This window comes from Anopheles merus, chromosome 3L (genome assembly GCF_017562075.2).
Source record: "Anopheles merus strain MAF chromosome 3L, AmerM5.1, whole genome shotgun sequence".
Taxonomy (NCBI): Eukaryota; Metazoa; Arthropoda; class Insecta; order Diptera; family Culicidae; genus Anopheles; species Anopheles merus.
In genome coordinates this window covers 32,668,699-32,688,768 of record NC_054085.1, presented here as the reverse complement: position 1 = coordinate 32,688,768, position 20,070 = coordinate 32,668,699, and the positions used below count along the sequence as shown (strand labels likewise).

Here is a 20,070-nt window from a genome sequence, read left to right as displayed (position 1 = left end):
TACAAAAGAAAGGCCACAGTTCGCATCCTTGAGGGGCAAGAAGCATGAGTGCTCTTGTGTTATTGAACAAATTTAATGCCTTGCTTACCGTGCAAACCCCGCAAGATAAGGGCATGATTGGAAATGACCGATCGATCAGACTTGAAAGAACGCGTTCTTCTGCTGCTTCGATCGTTGGCAAGGACGGCGCGCGTAGACAGATCGCGATAAGAACTGCGTCGGGTTGGCGGACAATGTCCATATACGTACAATGGAGGACGTCTGGTCCGGCTACTTGTGTTATTTCCTCAAATAGCTAGCGTCTGTTCTAATTCAACTATCAATGCTCGGTATCGTGTCCCAACCGCTGCGCTGCCAACCCTTTTCCCCATACAGCTGCAACTTACTGTTTTGCAAAACCAGACATTCAACCGCAGAGTCCGGCAATCGATTAAATACGGGAACAAATTGACCGAGAGTGCGAGAAGAGTGCAGTATTTTTCACAATTTTATAGGACGATAAATTTGCGCTAATCGGAAATTTATGACTCCATCTACGCGGACTCTGCAGAACCTGCTGTTGGCTGATGGGTCTGTTGGGCATATGGAATTGGCATTCGATTCAAACCGGGTCGGATTAAGGATACGCACGATAGACGTCCATCATCAATAAAAAAACACATGGGCGCCAGCACTCTGGTAGCAATCAAGATCCAATTTTCGCTATAAGGATCTTTTTCCCAGTGCGGGAGTAAATGAGAAAAGCGGGCAAAAAATAAAGTCTCAGCGCAAACTGAGTTTGCATCATTAAATCCACGCATACACAGTGTTCTTTGTAAACGAAAAAAGCCCCATATCAATTGCTTTGTTCATCAGTATCTTCCAATTGGAGCGGTGTCTGCAGCAAATTTCATCATGCATACAATCTTTCTCATACATATCGAGGACAATTTTTTTTTTAGGTTGCTTTTTTCTGTTCTCACTCTTGATTCAATTGCTGCGTCAAGTGACATTAGCATCATCGCATGCTGACAAACTCCAGATCACTCGCATCACGTGAGAATGGAAGAATCAGCGTGTCTGCGCTACAAATGGAATTTCAATTTCGGTTAATGTGAACGCGCTTCTTGTGTTTCACCAGGCGCCATTAATGCCCAATTACTAGCATTCTGGTTGATGTGAGAAGCACACACTCATACACATACCAAAACTCAACTGCAGGATGGTAATTGATCTTAGCAGATACAGATTCCTGCATCCGATATGCACAAGAAAGGGAATTGTTTGAGCCATCAGCACAGAATGAAACATGTGGCAAGATGAAAGCTGATACTCTAAGCAAGGCTAGGATGAAAGCCAGGGATGTAAATATATGTACCAATAAGACAACAAGGCGGTTTCTTCCAACACAATAAGATTTTGTAGCATAAGTTGCATACAGTGTTTAAAATTAAAAAAAAATATGTTTATGGACATTATGGATTTTAAATAGCAAAATTAAAATTTCACATCCTAATATTATAAAGCATGACAAAAAAGATAACATTGTAGGGTTAGCAGCTTGTGTGCCAAACTTTCACATCAGTTAACAAAATATGCGAAACAAAAATATACCTTTACATGCTAATAACAATAAATGGATATTGACATCACATTATAGTTGAAATTTGCATAACTCCAAATGGACATGATTAATTAACACAAGAAAACAACTAACATGATGATACGGGTACTAAAACAAAGGAAACAATTGAAACTACCAATAAAATGACTACACTGCCAGTAGCATTAGCATACGAGCTGTAATTTAATTATAGATTGTACGTCAAATAATTCACATTAACATTGTTAATGCTCAAACATTCCGCTCATTTTCCCTTTTTCAAAATTCCTTCATCAATCCGCACACGCTTGGAATCATTTGCGGAGATTCCATCGCTCTCAATTACCTGACTCACCTGCGTTGGACGACGATAGATTCGCGGTAAAGGAAACTTGTTGTGTGTACTCACCGCCTCAAACACCTAAGCGCGGGCCGTAGAAGAGGCCCCTGCCGCTTGTGCCACTTTGGCAGCTGTTTGTTATTAGCGCAGCGGTCAGACACCAAGTGGCAATCGTTGAGCAAACACGCTCGACACCGACGCAAACCCAAACAATGCGGAATTTGAAGCTGGAATTTGCATTTTTTGAATATTTTCACAGAGTCTCTCATCTCACCGGAGGTGAGGAGGAGCCCCATTGCATTCGGTAAACAGAAAAGCTCCAAGTGGCAATCGTTGACTCATCGATCAACAGAATGATTAACCGAGACGAGTGTGTACCGGACAGGAAGAAATCCGTGCAGATGGGTTAACACCTCTTTGGAAAGGGTTTTACCCGAGGCGTGTTTAAATCCCCAAGCCCAGCCAGGTCCCAAACCCCATCGATGACGTGTAAGCAAACGTTTGATGACGTTTCAGCGTCCTCCGCACGAGTCATCGCATTTTTGCACATCCGAAGGCGTGCGCGCGGCGATCGCTGTGGTCATTACCAGGAAATTAACAACATTCCTTCACAAAAGGCTCATGCTCACGCTGAACCATCAAACAGATGCTGTGCAAACGAAAGGAACGCATTTCATTGACTCCGATTTCGATCTTGCACCATGGGCGGCATCATTTACGGAGCGACTGTTGGTTGGTTGGAGGAGTTGGTCATAGATCAGCATTCCACTTTGAATCCGCTCGTACCCGCTCATGTGCTCGGCAAGACCTCAGGCTAGAGCACAAGTCCACGGTATAGGTCATGTTCTAGTGCAGTGTTTTTATTGCTTCGACCTTATGATCGTTGCGCACAGAGACTGATGCTTTTATGCTCTCGAAAACACTACCCCAAAAGCAGCCATTGTACGTCGGGTGTGAATATCTTCAGTACTAGATGATCACCACATCATCATCATCATCATCATCTTGCCGCCACTATGAATGCACACGATTATGCCCACGATGTGCCTGGTATAATGAGTTTTCTTCAATCCCGCATAGCACGGGACTATAAATCGTTCCAACCCCGCCGCACTCTTTCTTCGACGCAAGTGCAAGCTAAGAAATGCATCGACATCGATCACGCACTCGTTTCAAACAGCACACTCGGGTGAGCAGCCGTGACATCCTATCCTTTAGTGGCAATAGTAGTAATAATTGTATTATTTTTCCTACAAACGATTCGGAGCGAGCATGAAAGCGTACACACACGCCGCTCCACTATGTGTGGCAAACGACGATCAATTTGAAAAACTGTCAAACACATTATCGCCGCGTACGATCACAGTATGGAGAAGAAGCATGAGGGCAGCAAACAAAAAAACAACACACACCAGAAACGACACATAAACCACATCGAGTTCCGAAGATCGATGAACTGTTACGCGACATGGCGAGTGCAAAATGGCAGGGGGAAATTGAACTGAAAAATAGAAAAAATAAACAAACCAAGCAAGCATGCAGTAATGGGAGTAAGATTTATGGTGCCGATCAAACGGCGCATTGCCCCTTTCGGTGCCATATGTAGATCGGAGCTCCACCACCATTAAGATACAATGGTATGCTGGGTCTAGCAATCGTTCCGAGAGGGGGGGGGGGAACGGTTGCACGGGTAATGACTGTCATTTGATATAAATAAATAAATGCATTATCTCTGAATCATTGGATCTATTCTTGGCTGAAAAAAAATTAAAAAGAGGCTCACAAATGTAATTGCAATAAAACTAAAAACGTTTGTGAAAAGTATTTTTTTGGGTAAAAATGAAAGAGAAATGAGTTAAAGTAACAATTAAAAGACAATTTGTCAACTCTCAAAGAAAATAAAAGAAAATAAAAGACAAGACAAAAGATTAAAAATACATAAATTTAGTCAAATTTATGATGTTTGTTGAAAATTTAAAGAACATAAATTAAGCTAAATATTCAAAAATATTAAAGAAAAATCAACAGCACATTAAATAATAAAAAAACACGTATAAAATGAAACTTATGCAAAGTAAGATGTGCATATCTCGTTTTTTAGTAAATCAACGCCATATGTGTTAAACAATATAAGATTTCAAAGTTGATGTACGACAAAGACATGCTAAACACATAATGTCCATTTTAAGCTCATAACAAATTCAAACCAGTTATCATGTAGATGAACCGACCCACGAAATGTCCCACTAATAAAAAGCCTCGCTAGCTTCCTATGAACATCACTCTCGTGTTCGTGTTTGTCATCAATGTGATAAAACGGGCGGATTATCCCCGATGTTTTAAGCAGAAAAAAAAAAACAAATTTAATGTACACACACCCCAGCGGCATATCGCGCGTGTGCCATCCTAAAAGCATAAACGCATAAGCAGAAGCGAGCACCGAGGTGTCGATCGCGCGCGTTTCCTTCCGGGTGTCGCGACATAAACCAATTAAATTAGAGGTGTGATATTGTTTCGGGCCCAAACACGCACTCCGTTTTGTGCACGAATATTAATACCGCTTGTCCCCCTATGCACCTCTAAACTCGTAGCAGCACACCTTCATTTTGATTTGAAATAATGATCCGTGAAAATCCAGCTTCGAATGCAACTACCCAAAACACCTACAAACATACACTCTCGCGTGCAAACATTGCCACCTCTTTAATGGTACATTTTAACACCGGTACGATTATATTTTGAGACCCGCGTAGGGGCTATTTCAACCAACAAACCAACCAATGGCATAGAAAACATAAACGCATATGTTTACGCGATATCTATCTACATTTGCACTGGCCCGAAGCGTTTGGCCCTTTCCCGCACCGTTCGCCCCTACGCCAGCTGCCAGCCAGGACCATTATGATGGCCTGTGTACAAACCGGCGACGGCGGTAATTAAATGAATTTCTACTCCATTTGCTAGCAACACACCCCGCCGCCTTGGTCACACACAGTTTGGCCATTGGCATCGGTAGCTGTTTCACGTTTAAATTCACCACGCTTTTGGCGGAAGCTTTCGATGTTTAAATGGTCAAATCGAATTAGTCCATTTTAGGGGATGGGAGTAGCGAGAGGTACAAAGGGTAGTACAGATAGATTAATATTACTGCATCCTTGTTGGTAGGGCGGTTCAATATGGCACGGAACGCGAGCCGCGCGAGCAGCACACGTGTTCTCGCTGGGCGAACAAAGAAAATGAACATTTAAAATGGGGAATGTAACGGGCGGTTCCGGACAGTAGGTGCAATTGCAAAAAGTGCAGCTGGTAGTTTTTTTTTTTTTTTTTTTTTAGCTAGTTCCGCTTGGGTGGATAATGCTACTCGCCAATCTAATTAACTCAACACTCAACACCACCACCATCTGCTGGTGACAAAAGACACGAGTGTAATCCTCTCCAAAAACCACTCGGAAGATGATGCCCGCTCCTGCCAATTCGTCATAATCACTACCAATTACAAATCTGATCCGAGCTCTTTCGCTGACCATCTTGAGCAACCTCTCGCACAAAGGATGTGATTCCGTGCTGTTGCGAAAAAAAGGTGGGTACTCTAGGCAAGAAAAAATATAAGCAAAAGGTAGGCGAGGGTATAACAGATATACTTTTTGCTGCACTAATTTATCATATTTTTTTCTTTCTTTCTCTCTCTCTCTGCTTTAACCACTCTGCCACCAACCGAGACGCAATGAAACAAGCGTTTACAACCAGCATCATCGAGACATGCTGCTTCTTTTCCTTTTTTTGTTTCATTCTACTAAGGTGGACATACGGACATACCACGGAATCGCTGCATGTGGCGGACAAAACAGGGCTAGTCTTGTGCTGCGTGTTTCCTTTTGGTAGGTTGTTGGGGACAAGATATTACAAATGATACGCCCTTCCGTTGTCTGTCATTACATCGTGCTGGATGTTTTTGTCACGGGTGGTGGTCAAGGATGGCAGGATTGAATTTGAACAAAAATGAGATTACTGAAATTGAGCGAAGCTTAATGGAGCAACACTGGAGGTAGAGATTAATGCAGGGAAGGGGAGGAGTGTAAGGTCAGTATAAAAATCATGGACATCAAATTTATTTTATTTTTAGAAATGTGACATAAAGAACAAAATCATTACTTCAGGCAAAAACACACAAAAACATAATAATTTAAAAAAAAATCAGACATTTAGTTACGCGAAGTGTGAATGCAACGATCAAGAATGCTCTCTTTCTATGGGTTAATCTACTGTGACTTATCTCTTAATCTATTCGTCAGTGGCTAGGTGTGATTAAGCCTAATGAGAAAAAGACTTCAACCGTTGAATAAGCGACGAACCTTTTTTTTTTAATGAAAATTAATTGAACACTCGTAGCATACCAGTGATTCAATATCAATGTTTTTCATATCGTTCATTGCCACATCTGTGAACCGATACATTTTTCCTTTATTCTTTGGCAATTGCTATGCTTTTCATTCCTCCCATACATACTGAATTTATTCTTACTTCGTTAGATAAAAGCAATTTCTTATTTCAAAGGCGTTCTTTTAAATCATATTAAGTAAGGTTAGTAAACATGGGTAATGTCTCCTTTTCTTCATGTAAAACAATTAAACGTTAGACGGCGCACTAAAACAAAACATTCCTTTGTTGTCTAGAAGCTGCTTTTTTCCATCTCTTTTCCTGCGGTGCAATTTGATGAGCGCTGCTGCAGCGACTCGGCGCTGAATTAATTTACGCGATATGGTTTGTTGCGCTTCTGGAACTCTTGTTTTAAAATCCTGGCCAAACGTAACACTCCCAGTTCCATCAGTGCCAACTACCGACACAGGAAGGGAGAAGCAAAACAACCGAATTAAAAAACTCAAACTCATCATCATCGTTGCGCTTTATTCCAGTCGAACTCCGGCGAAAACCCGTACGAACAGGGGATGGGGACATGATGAACCCACACAAATATCCACACAAACGCTGGTAATCTAAACGCTCAAATCAAATGCTTCGCAGGGTGAAATGAAAAATAAAACCAACGTAAAACAAAACAACTAAATCATAAAGTTGCTACTGAACATACAATACTCCCCCCCCCCCCCCTTCACCAAATGGGATGGAGAAGTTTCTCCCTCCACGGCGGGATTATACATTTCCATTTGCGAATGCGAGAATTGTGTCCAGCATTGTTTACGCGCCGCTGTTTCACTCACATCCGGACCACTAATGTTGTTTTCCGATGCGGCACGAAACCTTTCATCAAGTTTTGTTGTGTTTTTTTTTGTATGATGCAGTTTCCTTTCCACCAGCAGAGTGTAGCACATCAATCGACGACCGGCACCAATGCAATTGGCGAAGATGAGCTACTATCCCCCCTGTGCGTGCCACATTTTCATTATCCCCTTCGTTTCCGACGCAACCAAAGCGCTTCGCCGTCTCTGGGGAAATCTCTGCAAAACTTTCCTCTACCACACCAACGCTTTTTTGCGGTTAGGATTCAATTAGTTCCGGGCGTTGCTCGCTCGCTCTCTCTCTAAGTATCCTTATGGTTGTCCCTAAGCTCTCCCCTTACCTCTCCATGCCGATACAGTTGATGACCACCGGAACAGCGCCCAGGATATGGTAAATAAACTCTCCCACCACACCGTTACAAACTCGACTGGTTTGGCTGGTGCATCCTGCCGGCACTTGTACGTGTTTGGTTGCAATTTTCCAGGCGTAAGGTGGAGGCCGCCAAACATAATGCTCCATGTGCTTCATGTGCTCGGAACCATGCGCTCCGCACGTTTTAGCGCGGTGATGGTTTGGGATTAGGTTTTACGATCGTTACATAAACTAATTAATACAACAGCATGCGCCCTCCTCCCAGCAGTGACCAGCTGTGTTGTGCGGGGTGGTGTAATGCGGTGCACGTTTTTGCGAAAATTTTAATCTAGTTCCTACTGACCCACACACTCCGTTTCGCTTCATTCCATCTGCCGTCATCAGGTGCACTTAGCCCTAGCCAAAAACGCAGCATTTAGCCGATGCGCTTTCGGTTTTTGGGGTAAGTTGTGATTAAAAATTACCACCAAACACGCACCCCGTGCGTTCACGGCGTATTAGCTGCCGACCGATACAACACAACATCAAACAAGCTTAAAATAACCGCACAAACTGGCAGGCAAACGAAAAAAATGGAATCGCCATGCGGCTTTGATGGCTCTGTGTGCGGATCAGGGCTCCATTTCCGGACCAGCACAGACGACACACGCTAGTCCGGGATGAAGCCCTCCCTAATCTAACCTCTCTGCTGTATGCAATTGTGAGGATCCCAGCGACCACGATTCGATGGTTTTGTGTATGTTCACAAAACCGACCGAAAGCTCTTCGCTCGGATGTGACGAATTTATTGCAAATTGAGGGTGAACGAGAGGAAGCTAGGTTCGAACCCAACCCAACGAATATAGACTCAGGGTTTGGGGCTTGAAATGTTAATGGAAAAGGTACATTCGCACAGCGATGACATGCATGACGGTGCGTGATTGTCCCGCATTTGGAGCTTGCTCCAGCACGAAACCGACACTACTATCATGTCACCTTATCGGAGCGGCTGCAGTGATTTGGTTTTGAGCAATTGAGCCACTGCAGACTCTTCTCGCATGCATGACGAGCGTCAGCGAAACGTGATAATCAGTGTAAAGTGTGCCCAATGCTTGCACACAATTAGAGCTCTTTTTCAGCTGAAGTCAACAACGGTGCCAGTAGCTCGTTGGACGAATTGATGGGAAAAAAAACTCGAGTGGGGATGCTTCAAAGAGCTATAAATAGAGCACTCTGGATATTGAAAATTAAAATTTACAATTCTTGATGCATTAGTGTCTTTAAAGCGTAAGCACTGCTGAACCCTAGTAAGGAATGGTGCAAAAAACAAGGATACTCTCCGATATCTGAAGATGCACAAAAATGTATCCCAACTTTGGCGAATCCTTCAAGATCTTCCAGAAGATCCAGTATAACACCGTTAGGATAAGCTGCCAGAGAGCTTTTCTTTTTTCTACGCACCACTCTGTTGCCGCTACGGTAAGACTCGAACCGCACAGCGGCACGGTTGCTGATGCGACATGGGGAGGGGAGAATTTTGACTATCTCACAAAGGATATATCGCACGGAGGAACATCGCAGAACCAAGTCGGTTCCAATGACCAAACCAAATTGGTCAGCGGCGATCTTATCTATCTTGTCGTTTACTGTCCTATCTCATCAGACCATCTCGGGCCGAACGAACCAGTGCCGCTGATTCCAATCAACATCTGTGGCCTCCTATCGCCCTACCATCGGCCAATAGATTGTTGCAAATTAGATCCGATATCGATATCGTTACAATTGAGTTTCGGCCCCGAGCCGTAAGGTTTGGGGCGGGCTAAAGAGCTTTCCTTAATTGTGTGGTGCTTTCTGCTTCTAGATGGGGTATAAATTAAGCCACTAATGGAGCTGTGGTCGGTAAGGGCTATTTAGGAATAAATAAATCATTCTGCGTGGACATGGCTGCAACTCGAGAGCTTACTGTAAATGTTTCATGAACATCATTTCGATGTGGTTTCGCTGCTGCTGCTGCTTGCAGTTCGCATTTCTTGTGCTTAAGGATAGTTTTGGTGTACATACCTAGAAATAAAACGAAAAAAAGATGGTTATTAGTACCATGAATTGTAATAATAAAAAGCATTCCATTCATATATAAAGCAAGTGTCATGAGTTTCATTATTAGACGTATAGCTACGACAACGAATTTGTCATCTTTGGTAAAGTTCCAGTCAGAAAATGAACATGAAGAGTGGCCGTTTGTCTATTTAACTGACGTACAGTGTAGGATGATCTTGACTTGTTCATTGCTGTATAAAATTCCAATATTTCATCATGACAAACGCAATGCAGCATTTGGCATTGAACAAACATTAGAATATTGAACGAAACCAAACAATGGTTAACAAGACCTTCAATTATATTTGCCAACAAACGCTGTATACGTATGCAAATCGTTAGTTTATTAACGAACAAAGGTGTCATTTCTTGTATCAAAATAATCACCCGAGTAGGCTTGATCTTCAGAAATATACTTGTTTCTTAACGAATTCGTAGAAGAAAAAAAAGTTGGAAATATTGTGGGCACGCCAAACATTGAGTCGCTCCTAACACCCGAAGCTACGCGCAACGCATACATAATTCACTCCCCCCGAAGGACTCACTCAATGTTCCTTCCTTCCCTTTTAGGCCTCTACAGCTTGGGTGCTTGTGTGTGTGTGTGTGTGTCCGTTTGCGAAAAGTATCATCATTTTTCAAAACCATATTTATTTATGTCATAAAGCGTCAACCGCCACCGGAGTAGCTGTCCACTTTTCGTTTTCCCCTCAACCTCAACGCTCCCTTCCATCTCCACGTTTAGCATGCGTGCCCGGCTCCAGGCTCCAGCTACTAGCAGCCGCGTGGTCATAAATAACGCTGCTATCGCGATGGGTGGCAAACCATCCACCGCCATACATAAAATAGCGAAACCACGAAACCGATGGCAACCGATGCATTGGTGAGCTACTTTTTGCCTCCTACAGTGGATGGAAAAACTCCACTTCAGAAAGCACAAATGTTGTGTGTGTGTACATGCGAACGCTGGCTTTTGGGTAGCACCGCATAGAGGTTCGCCAGCATGCGTTGTTACCAAAATATTGGCAACGCACGTGTAAAAATAAGCCATCCCAACACCAAACATAGCCAGGAGGCATCCCACACTACTGTACACACCCTCTCGATGAACTACAAACTCTTGTCAATCATTTTGGGTCCAAAGTTTCGGACGCTGCCGTGGGCAACAGAGACCAACCATTCCCACAACCTCAACACCGGATCGACCCGCCAAGGATCATGGGTGCCGGCCGGGGGGCTATAGGGAAAATGCTTGGGTTAATATTTTCACCCAAGCCTCTGCACATTGCGTGAGTGTTTGCTTATGTTGACCATGAAAAATGATCGGTTTGCAAAAGTGGCAATTCGATTGTGGGATTTCCAAACCGCAAAGCGAACTTATGGGATGGCTTGTTAGGAAGAATATGTTTCCTGTGGGATGGGATTTTTGTACACATCCCGGTAATTGAATGATAAGGTTGACGTTTGATTGATTGTGGAAATTTTATTTTATTCGCTCTGCAACGTATGTGATCTGTGTTGGTTTCGGTGGCCATTTCCCATACGCACTAGTGATATGACTTTTAAAACAAATGATAAGGACATAACGATTATAGGGCCAATTAAGTGAATCAAACGGAAATGTGTCAAACAAAACCTCTTTACGCTAACGAAAACTAAATAGGAATTATACGAACTTATAAGCGATTTCTTTAATTTTATTCCTATGCAATGAATAGGTAACACATACGAAAAAGTACAGGAATAATGAATTCTTGCTTTTAATCGTGCAAAATATAGCACAGATTCTAAGGTAAGATCGAAGTTCCTCTTCAACTGCATTTGAAATGATATCCAGTTATTATAATCGATTATTCGCTAGCCTAGATGAGCGTGGCGGTTTCGATAAACACGCTGACTGCAACAACCCAGGATGGGATTGATTCCCATCCAGACCGACATTTCGTTGCAGTGCTTTAACTACCCCAGGTGTAAATCAATCAATAATATGTCTTAGAACCTTTTCTAGGTGGCCACCAACAATTCTAACTCATTGGTTATTACACCAAGGAAGAGCTAAAAGAGACCTACAGAGAGGTACAACAAGGACACGTTCATTAGGGTAATTCGTAAAATCAAAATTGAATATAAAACGGATAGAGATTGACTCTCCTCCCCACTGCTTCAATTTGAAAATTTGATAATTTACCAAATCACACGTGCCTTAAAGTGCGATATGGTTTAAATGACTATCATTATTTCATTTTTTTTTAATGTCATCCGAAAGCCTCTATATGAATGGCACAGCTAATAATTTTTACGAACAGCAGCCCCCAACAAACAAACAAAAAAAAACACGAAAGCATCAACTTCCAAAGTCCGAGCCCACCAGCACTACGACACGACCGCGTTTGGCATCATCCGTCATGTCAATATTTTATGATCGTAATCAACGGCAGGAAATTGATCAATTGAAATTATTGAATTCAACTTTAGTGCTTTGATTAAGTTCATCGCATGCGACATGACGGTTCGTTGTCAAAGTTCGTCGAGCCACCATCACCACCAACCTACCCACACACTTATAATTCGTACCCCATACTCCCGCCTTTGCCACACATACACACCCTTGGTACGCTTGGATGCCACATTTTCCACAATCCTGGCACAGCAGCAACAGCGAGTAGCGCTAGAAAGGTAATTCAATTTATCGTCACTGCGCGCGCGGGCGGTTAATTAGTTTGGGAAATTCAATTAAACAGCAATCGCGTTTTTCAGCGAGCCCCCGACCACTTCGGATGCTCGCGAGCTGATTTTAGGCGCTCGCCGCTTCCGTTCCGTTCCGATTTTGGCTGGCGTAGAGCCCGGGGAGTGTTGCCGTTGTCGGCGATTGATTTTGTCACCTCGAGTTTGTGCACCGTCGAGAGTCTGGGGATGGTGAATCGAATCAATCTCGGGGCGGGACCGTACCATCTTTACGGTATCATGCACAGCAATCGCGTACATTTATCACCTCTCGCCAAATGTCTTCATCTTACTGGATGGCTTTAAGAGCGATTGCGAGATAAAACCGAGCAATCGTGTCTGTGAGGTAATTCTAGTTCCCGGTAGGGTTATAACGTTTCACGGAAACATGTCATTTTTTCTCATCATTCCAATAGTCTGTCGCATAGCAGCCCCACTACTGGACGGTTTTGAAGCTATTTATAGCTCATCTTGCCCGTAATGGCCCATTTAACACCTTCCGTAAAGATGAAGTTTTCCGCTGTTCGACTATCAATTTACATCCGAGTCTGTTGGTTGACCGATGTTCGACATTGCTAAAGATGTCGTTTGAAGAAGATCACTAGCAATCACTTCCACTTACCATACACATTGGAGTGGAAGTTCAAATCCCGTGCATTTATCGCCTTTACCATTCCTGCTGAACATCTCGTATTGAAGGAATGGTGACAATCCAATGCACAAAACAATCCTCACTCATCTCAACTGGATGCTGACTGGTACCTTCCATAAGCCTACAGACATGCTGAGTAAAAGGGAACAGTTCCATCAACAGGCTTGCGTCTTTTTTATGCACAAAACAGTGTTATAAACGCGGATACATATGTTGGATAAAGAACTATGATTAGATCATTTCCAAAATTGAAATTTTGACGATCTATATAGATAAGCATAAAGCAGAAACTGATGTCATCGTTGTCAGGCTTAGATCTGCTCCACCCATGACTCATGGAAGTACAGTGTGACACACTGTAAGTGGAAAGAAAGTGATCCCATTTCGTTGTTCTTGTTGTTCGTGTAGTCTTCCATATTTGGCCACAGTTAATGGCCACTCGCGTTGATGATCTCAGAGCCTTTTTGATTGACCCAGAAGGGGGAAATAGATAAAACTGAAAAGTAAAAGAGTGTAGACAACTGGTTGGCAATTTTGATCTTTCAACAACACAGCTCCAATTGGGAGACAAGGACTCGAGGAATTAAATAAATAAATAAATGATTGATCTAAAGCAGCGCATGAAAATTGAGAGAATAGCAACATCAATCCTGTAAATAATCAAACAAGATATTGTGGTTTGTAAACAGACATTACGAAGGCCGCTTGATACAACCGCACCAAACATTAAAATCTTGTTCCGTTTTCGATGTTGTTCGTACGTTCATACTCCAGACGCGCATGCAAACGAAACAGGCTGACATTACTCATCCTTAACATAAATATACCAACGAAAAAAACACCGTAAAAGAATCGCATATTTAAAGATCTCGGTGTCTTCTTTCCTACACCTTCCCGTGAGCACGTGCCGGAAGGTTTATCTTTTTCCTTCGTCAAACCTCACCCAAAACACAGCGCGCACTGTGCGATCACGCTTCAGAGAAAATATTAATGCCGAAAAAACCACAAAATCACACACAAAAACCGGCTCACATGCACGCATATGGGTACTAAATCAAACGCGATCTATTGTATGCGCCCCTGTCCCGCGCAGCCGTCTGTCTGTGACGGTTTTGTCTGCTCTTTCGCTTCTCTCTCCGCTATGCAACGACGACGCGCTTTGTTTTGATGGATTACGCGTGCCCATCTCGACGCAGACTCGATTCCCCTGGGGTCTCGCGCAAACCCCGTAAACCTTCTCGACCAGCCCGGATCAACACGGTAGAGGAAAGAAAATGGAAGTAAACATGCAAACAAGCGAAGGCAATGTTTGAAGCGCGGGTGGGTGATGGTTCAGGAAGGTGAAGCCGAAACCGAAGATTGTTGACTCGGAAGAAACATTTTGCAGCCAGCCCACTCGGGATGCTCTTGATACAGAATATCCAAATCAGAAGAGTGCTGTTTGGTGGTTTGGAAAATGAACGAGCAAGATAAGGGGAAAAAGGCAACTTGTGTGTGTTTTGCTTCCACACGATAAACATCGGAAAAGGCACTCAAGAGAATCGGTAGAGGGTAGATGGATTGAACAGTGATTGACTAAAACATCGTACATAGAAAATACAATACAAAACTGTCGTTATATTTTTGCGAATTTTTATCGTTTATCTCTCTCTCTCTCAAAAAAGTAGAATAAAGAATTATAAAAATTATTAGAATCTCCAAAATTATCAAGTTGTAACCAATCAATTTATCTTCTCATCTCTGATTATGGCCTACGAGAGAAGCATAAAAATCAACGATGAAGATCATACAAAGTGAACTAACAAAAACTCACTCACACACTGAAGAACGGAGACCCAATGGCCCAATCCATCATTGATTCATGTTGTTTGCGTAGCATCCGGTCATGCATCGAAACGCGTACGCGTTTTGGGGAATGATGCGCATCTCACAAAACAAACGCCTCCTTCCATCAGAATATTTCCGATTCTTCTCTGCCCTACCCTTCACCATTTACTCCTCCTCCCTCCCTTACGCGTTTCCCCGTCTCAGTGCAGATTGATTATTATTATTGGGGGAAAATTGCCTTCAAACGATATAACTCATCGTCTCGTTTCTTCCGAGAAGCGCCAGCAACTGACAGTTCTGTTCCCGGCAAACAGATAATCGAAGGAGATCGACGACATGCGCTTGTCCGAGACTCAAGGGGGGTTCGCACTCACATCCGACTACATTTAAAACCCATCACACCTCCACACACGCGGGAACCGTTCGGTACTGTCCGAGACACACATCGTGGGTGTCGTGTCGCTGTGGCGATGCGTCCCCGGCTCATTTATCTTCGTTCTTTACATCGAACGCATCGAAAAGGTGACATAACTGCGGCACCCGATAAAACCTTCGATTCTAGGGAGCTGTCTAGAGGCGTTTGGCTTGTAGGTGAGCCGTTCTGTTCCGTTCTATTCCCTCCTTTGCACCGTTGCTTCTTCCGCACACCTCTTCGAAAACATCGAACGACAAGGCGCCAACAAGAGATCAGAGATTATCAACCCAACACCATCTCTGCGTTCTAGCGGCGTGTAAAAAAATCGCGCGGGCAAGAGCGGCATGAGTTGTTTGACAAGATCGCTGCTAATTGCTGGGGCTATTCGGCAGCGTCTGTGCGCCTGTTGACACGGTAATTAAGATAGTGGCAGGAGATGGCGTTCACAGCCAGCGTGTGTAACACGGCGAGAACGCCAAATGAATCACTTGGGTTGAAGTTATTTTTACGGTTGTTGGGGTTTTTATTTGTTTCAAATGATTAATTCTATTGGTGCACACTATGAAGTTTGATATATTAAAGATCAACGTGAATCATTGGTAGCATTTCCTAAATTCGATCGATCAGGTACGATCGGTCATTTCGATTTTTCGTTAATTTTATCTCGAGAGATATGCATTTGATCCATTTGCCACTGTTTGTATTTATATCTATTAATTTTCAGGTTTTTGAAGTAAGTAGGGCTTAATTTTAAGTTAATATCATACATTTTCGTACAACCTGAATCAGTAGCAGATTAACACGAGTAAAGGCCTTGAGCGGTCACACGAAAGTAAGCCCTTCGGAATTGTGGAGCAAGAAGCTGTGTAATAAATTCTTAATAAGAGGATGATTGAGAAGCAAATTTACTTGTAGGCAGAGGGTAGGTTCCGTTTCTTGGGGACTTCTCGATACTTCGGGACCCCACGCAGCCGCTAAGTTTGCTTACTGCTTAATCCGCTTTTGACCTGGCTCAATCTTGATAATTTTCCGAGGCAACTGGATTTCCTGTGTGTTTATAGTTTATCAAAAAGGACATATATGCAACCTTCGTATACGAAAAAGTATGGTGAAAGCTAAAGCTTTATAGTAAATACCAAACAAGAGGTCATCAGGAGTGGAATGATTCCTTCCACAAACCGTTTCCTCACGAAGTTTGCAAACGTTCGCAACGCTGGTGGTCACTTTATGCTGGAGCACATTCAAAACATTTGTCACCTATTTATGAACGCTCCAAACCTCCCACAAACATATGCAAACAGCACGTTGCGTTGCCCATTTTTCACTTCGCATCAACCATTTCAAAAGTTGCACGCTTAGTCAGCAGCGGACGTCATGCGGTCGACGAGAGCGCTGCAAACCGGGAAACGTTATGCGCGATGCTGTCCAGCACGCAGTGCAGATGTTTAATGCATGAACATTCCGCACCGCAACTCGAACAATATGCAACTAATTCAATACACTTCGCTGGGACGAACAGACGCGCCCGCGTGTTTCTCAGGAAGGGATGGCCCCGGTTATAACTGTGGCCGATGAGTTATGGCGATTCAGCGCGTCCATTCCAGGACGGGAAAGCGCCAGCATGCAACGTCCACAGTCTCTCCATTGAACAGGGGAGCGGATAGGTAACACCTTCAACAAATCATTACGAGCAGTTGGATAGCATCGACGACACATAAATTATGCTTTACCTCACCCAGCATTACATCTCCACGTTCCTTTTCAACATCAACTTCCCGCGCTTGGGGATACATTCAACCCAATTTCGAGCCCGATGACTTATGGGAAAAGAAAAGCGTCCCACGATGGAATCGCTGGACAGAAAGTTTGATCCACCGATGATGGATGCCCATCCCTAAACACACACACACACACACACACACACACCACGAGTGCTAAATGAAGGATGGAAAAATGAGCCAAACAAAATCGCACTGCCCATTAGACACCATCTGCACCATGGATCCGATTCTCCTGTGATGGTGCGGGGGTTTGGTTAGTTGTTTACGTTGCGAGCAAACTTGGACGTATGGAGACGACCTTCGGCGCTTATTTGATGCGTTTGAAATGCACACTATCCCCCCCCCCCCCCCCCCCCCCTGCCGCCAGCTGTGATAATGCTTCACCCGTGCTCGTGGTGCTTGCAGGAAACTTTTGCGATATTTGACACCCGTTCTCGTGCAGCAGACGGCCAGAGAGCAATAAGTAAACCACAAACAATCAAGCAAACGGAAACCCTTCCGCTGCGATACGTTTACAAGGAAACACAACTATCATGAACCCACCACAAGCAGAGCGTGTGTAATTTTTCTCTTTCATATTCCGCGCAAACAGGAGATCGTTTTTCTCGCAACCCAAACACAATCGTTCACCCGGCAGCCGTAGTGTTAGAACAAAACGAAGAAGAAAAAAAAGAGACAACAACAACTATTGCAAAGAAATCCAATCTGCAATTTAATGTTGAGCTCTTGGATGTGGATGTATGTGTATGTGGAGGTTTTATGTTTACGAGAGACCATTATCCGCCCCCCGGGCGAGCAAGTGTTAATATGCGAGCCGCCCGTGGGAAGCGTAGTGTAAAATGGTATCATAAATTACCTACCAATACCTACTTCCCCGAGGATCTCTCCCGTGCCATTCCCTTCGCAACTAGTTTTCCCCAACCGGGATTTGACATTTAGCTAACGATGTCATCTTTCCACACACTATCCCGTCGCCGACAGCTTCAAGATATTCTACGGTAGTAGCACGACGAAATCGCACTTGGGAAATGGAAAATATCATAAATCTGTGAGTCTATACTATCTGTTTTCTAGCGCCGGCAAGCATAAAACAAACCACGGCAAAAAAAAAAATGAAAGCACCAATCTCGGTAAGACTGAGGATAAAGCGGGATTGTTTGGTGTCACTGTGTTATGTTAACAGTGGTTCTTTTTTTTCTCCTAGGCGGGCACAATTCCCTGACGCGAAGGAAGACCTACCGCAATCCTCGTGCTGCAATGGAGATGAATAAATTGCACTTTTTTGTAAACGATGAGACTTTTGTTTCTGATTTATCAAACGTGGTGGTTTGGAGAACACGCACTGATTGTGACATTAAATTGATTCAATTTAATGCTCTACTGTCATTTTATTAATATGCTTTTCAATATACTACGCAACAAAGGACAGGATAATGTATCCTTCCTATTCCAAATGAATTGCAACAAGATGCCAAAAACTTGCTATGTCACCACAACCATAAATACTTCATTAACTTGGAGTTTGTTTCTGTGATGGAAAAATGAAAAATAGTAACTTAGTGTTATCGTAAATGGATAATTTGTGATAACAAAACACACTAAAAATATAGGAGAAGAAGAAGAAGAAAAGAAGAAGAATAAGAAGAAAAAGAATAATAAGTAAAAGAAGGACATAAAAGAAAACAAAGAATAATAAGAAGAAAAACCCATATTACATAGCTAAAGAGGACGAAGTTGTAATACCAAACGTACAAGTTGTAATAAGAAACAACAAAAAAGTTTCAAGACAAGGGGAAGAAGCAATGGACTTCAAAGGAAAGTAGAAAAAGAAGAAGTAATCAATGAGTAATAATGCTTAGCTCAATCAAAAAGAAACAGAATTAAAAAAACAATAAGAATAATAATAATAATAATAATAATAATAATAATAATAATAATAATAATAATAATAATAATAATAATAATAATAATAATAATAATAATAATAATAATAATAAGAAGAAGAAGAAGAAGAAGAAGAAGAAGAAGCAGAAAAATAAGCAATGAAGAAGCAGAAAAATAAGCAATGAAGAAGAAGAAACATTAGAAGAAAAAACAAAAATGAAGAGGAAGAAAAAAAAGAAGAAGCAGAAGAAGCAAAAATGAAGAAAATGAAGAAGCAGACAAAGTCCGCTGTAAAAAAAAAGATTGAAACATCGAGCACGTTCTGCACTGCAATTAAGCAACTTCACGTAACCCACCCACCGATAAAGAACAGCTAGCAATTAATTATCCTACGGAAAATAGGCGTTTACAGTAAGCCAACCAGCCCCAACATCAGACTGTGCTGTCAATTTGGACAATCTTCCCGAGCAAATCATTATGAGGAAAAAAAAAGGGAAACTTTTATTACATTCCACCACCACTAACTAAGCGTCAGACAGCCTCGGGGCAATAAATTCATCTCCACTCAAACAAAACCGCATGCTCGATCATTGGTCCGCTTAGTGCTCTGATCGATCTTCATCAAATAACACTTGACATCCGTTCTAACTGCTTCGCTATCTAGTCGGGAGATCGGTAAGGGCGCGTAACATCTCTCGAAACCATTAAATCGGACTTCCGGACGCTACCGCGCTCAGTTCGGCCGCTTTCGGTTGCAATAAAATGTTAATGACTCTTATACAAACGTCTCCCGAAACGTGATGGCCAGCATCATCCCCGCGGATCGTAAACAAAACAATCACCCACGCATTTAGCTTCTCACTTTCTGGCTCTCTGCTAGTGGTAGCAAGGGGGTTCATACCGACCGTAACGCGACACGCGTGGCCAAGCTTCTATTTTCTCTAATTTATTTTTACGCTCGATAGCAAACAGCGCAGATTTTGCAGTGTGGCGCCAACGCTGTGAAGGGAGACAATGAATTAGTACTACATTGAGCATGGTAACAGCTTCCCGCGCAAAAATTAACATAAATTATGGATTACTTCTTTCCAACGCACACACTGCTACAGTAGCTATAATAAAGTATTGTCTCCTATTTTTCTGCCAGCTAATATGATCGAGTATGACATTAATTGACACAAG

At 42.8% G+C, this 20,070-nt stretch overlaps 1 protein-coding gene across 3 annotated transcripts in view; it reads right to left on the bottom strand.

Moving 5' to 3' along the window:
* The window catches only part of LOC121598740 (matrix metalloproteinase-2), a 264,445-nt gene that overhangs the window by 222,618 nt on the left and 21,757 nt on the right, over window positions 1–20,070 (bottom strand). The window lies entirely within an intron of this gene.